Source organism: Prionailurus bengalensis, chromosome C1 (genome assembly GCF_016509475.1).
Source record: "Prionailurus bengalensis isolate Pbe53 chromosome C1, Fcat_Pben_1.1_paternal_pri, whole genome shotgun sequence".
NCBI lineage: Eukaryota > Metazoa > Chordata > Mammalia > Carnivora > Felidae > Prionailurus > Prionailurus bengalensis.
Window position 1 is genome coordinate 4475531 of NC_057345.1, and position 3276 is coordinate 4478806.

Below are 3276 nucleotides of genomic sequence, written 5' to 3' on the forward strand. Positions count from 1 at the left end.
TCCAACTGCGGCTCAGGTCATGGTCTTACGGTTCGTGAGTTCAAGCCCCATATCAGAGTTTTTGCTGTCAGCACAGAGCCCGTTTCAGATCCCTGCACCCTCTCTCTGTCCACTCCCTGCTGTGCTCTCTCTCTCTCTCTCTCAAATATCAATAGACATTTTAAAAAGTAAGTAAATAGGGGCGCCTGGGTGGCGCAGTCGGTTAAGTGTCCGACTTCAGCCAGGTCACGATCTCGCGGTCCGTGAGTTCGAGCCCCGCGTCGGGCTCTGGGCTGATGGCTCGGAGCCTGGAGCCTGTTTCCGATTCTGTGTCTCCCTCTCTCTCTGCCCCTCCCCCGTTCATGCTTTGTCTCTCTCTGTCCCAAAAATAAATAAACGTTGAAAAAAAATTAATTAATTAATTAAAAAATAAAATAAAATCATTATTAAAAAAAATAAATAAATAAACGTTGAAAAAAAAAAGTAAGTAAATAAAAAAAAGATTGGTACCTTGAAGCCCTAACCCTTGGTGCCTCAGAATGTGACTATATTTGGAGACAGGACCTTGTAAAGGGTGGTTCTATTAAAATGAGCTCAATAGGGTGGGTCCTAATTGAGTAGGACCGGCTTCCTTCTAAGAAGTGGAAATTGGGACTCACAGAGACACCAAGAATGCTTGTGTGCAGAGGCAAGATCTTGCAAGGGCACACTGGAGGAGACAGCCATCTACAAACCAGAGAGAGAGGCCTCAGGAGGCACGAAACCTGCCGACCCCTGCTCTGTGACATCCAGCCTCCAGAATTGTGAGAAAGTAACTTCTGTTATGTAAGCCCCACCCTGTCGATGGCACAGGGTTATGGCTGCTGGAGCAGATTAGCACAGCATCCACTCAAGGGCTACCTTTCCTGCCTCTCTATGTGAATTTCCTGCCCCCGAAACAATGTGGTTCCTCTGGATAGGGCTGGGCTATTCATTCATTCATTCATTCACTCATTCTTCATTCATTATTTATTGCTCAGGTCCCTGAGCAACGGGATGTGACGAGCCCCTGTTATCCTGGACCTCCCCACTAGTCTCCCATCTCCAGAACAATCCGCGTTCCAGCTTCCTCCCCGGGTGAGACACTATAAACATGTACCAGGGAACAGGAGGAAGGAGGTGACATGAAAAGTAAAGGAAATGTCCCAGATGGATCCAAATGTTTGTTTGTTTGTGTTTGCTTTCCCAAGGAAGTGTCTCTTGTAGATTGCCTTGCTGAACATGGGTGTGGAGGACAAAGTAGCTGAGGTGGGATCATGGTTCGGCTTCTTCTCATTTCGAAAGTGGTTCAAAGCGCCCAGCTCAGCCAGTTTGGAGGCTGGGAGCTCTGACAACGCTCAGAGCTATTAATTTCCTTGCGTGTGTTTGTGTGTCTCCAGAAACCACCCAGTTTCAGAGAAGAGCTAGGATTCCCCCGGCACCGGTGAGGATCGTTTCGGCTGCTGGCGGAGGAGACGAGGGGTAAGACGGGACGGCCAACCTGTGGGTCAGCCTCTCTCGCCAACGGGGGTCCCACCAGCTTCCCGGGCCCTTTGTGCCACTGGGCGCCAGAAAGAGCTGGCGTCACCGCAAAGCCCGGCCGTGACTCATCCACCTCCCCAACTTCGCTCTTTAAATGCGCTCTCTGGACTTTTCCAGGAAAGCCTGAGTGGCTCATTGCAGACACCCATCATTAACGTGCCTTTCACGCTTCTTAATTCCCTCCCGGGCTTTAACAATCATTGCAAACACGAGCAGGGGATTCTTCTCAGAGAAAGACATTCATCATGACTGTACCCAACCTCCGTCTCCAATGCAGGAATTACGGCAATCGCCAGTGGGGAAAGGGAGCCAACAGGTATTTTTAAAGAGGCTCTATCCACTGGAGGATCGAAAAGAAAATATCCCCTTTGAGCATTTAGTCACACACATCAAAGGAAACAACACTTTCAATCTTCATTTGCATCGTACAGGCATTAGATGTGGTCCAGTTACACTGAGCTCCGCTTGAAAAGGCAGAAGTGCCAGTCCTTTCCAAGCCTTGACGGAGACAGAGAGAAAATGCAGCCAGGCAAATAATATATCACCCTGCCAAGGCATTTTCCATTTTTAAAAGGACAGAACAATTTTACATTATTTCTGGAGCCTCTTTGCAGCAAATATCCCTTGACATTTATTCTAGCACCCTGGCCGCCTGGCCTAAAAGCCTGGCTGCTCTCGGCCTGCTGTTCCTGTGCGCTGGGCACCGCATTCTGCCTCTTGGGCTTGAAGCTCCAGACGTGAGAAGGGCAAGTGGCCCGGGTTTTTGAGCACAGGCAGGAGGAGGTTGGCTCTGCAGGAGGGGCCTGCGAAGAAGGCTCCAGCCTGGTGGCAAGATCATGGCGTTTCAGGTCACTCGAAGACAGTGGATGGAGAACCAGCATTCAGGGCTCAGAGCCTCCGGGTTGAAACCCCACAAGGCAGGCTTGGGGTTTGTCACTGATAAAACAATGAAGTGTGCTTGCACTTGAGGGGGAGGCCCCTTGGGGAAGTGGAGAACAGGCCACCAGTTCTAGAATAATTAGCACCAAATGACTTCTAGTTAGGGTGACAAATGAGCACATTTTCCAGATCTGGAGAATCAGGACTGGGCTATTTATTAGGTGAAATTTTCCCAACCGTTTTTCTCTTTAAAAAAAAAAAAAAAAACAGGGGCACCTGGGTGGCGCAGTCGGTTAAGCGTCCAACTTCAGCCAGGTCACGATCTCGCGGTCTGTGAGTTCGAGCCCCGCGTCAGGCTCTGGGCTGATGGCTCGGAGCCTGGAGCCTGTTTCTGATTCTGTGTCTCCCTCTCTCTCTGCCCCTCCCCCGTTCATGCTCTGTCTCTCTCTGTCCCAAAAATAAATAAAAAACGTTGAAAAAAAAAATTAAAAAAAAAAATAAAAAAAAACAAAAAAAAACAAAAACTTTTTTAACGTTTATTTATTTTTGAGAGAGTTGGAGCACAAGTGGGAGTGGGGCAGAGAGAGAGGGAGACACAGAATCTGAGGCTCCAGGCTCTGAGTTGTTAGCACAGAGCCCGACGTGGAGCCCGAACTCACGAACTGGCTCATGACCTGAGCTGAAGTCGGATGCCCAAACGACTGAGCCACCCAGGCGCCCCTTTTTTTTCTTTTTTTAAAAAATTTTCTTACGTTTATTTTTATTTTTGAGAGACAGAGTGCAAGTGGGGGAGGGGCAGAGAGAGGAAGACATCAAATCCAAAGCAGGCTCCAGTCTTTGAGCTGTCAGCACAGAGCC

At 48.9% G+C, this 3276-nt stretch overlaps 1 long non-coding RNA gene across 1 annotated transcript; it reads left to right on the plus strand.

Annotated features, from left to right (window-relative positions):
* Positions 1-480: 480 nt before the first annotated feature.
* Positions 481-2623, plus strand: LOC122479544. Its single transcript, XR_006296356.1, has 3 exons — positions 481-782; positions 999-1095; positions 1398-2623. It is a non-coding gene; the product is annotated as an uncharacterized LOC122479544 (long non-coding RNA).
* Positions 2624-3276: the final 653 nt, after the last annotated feature.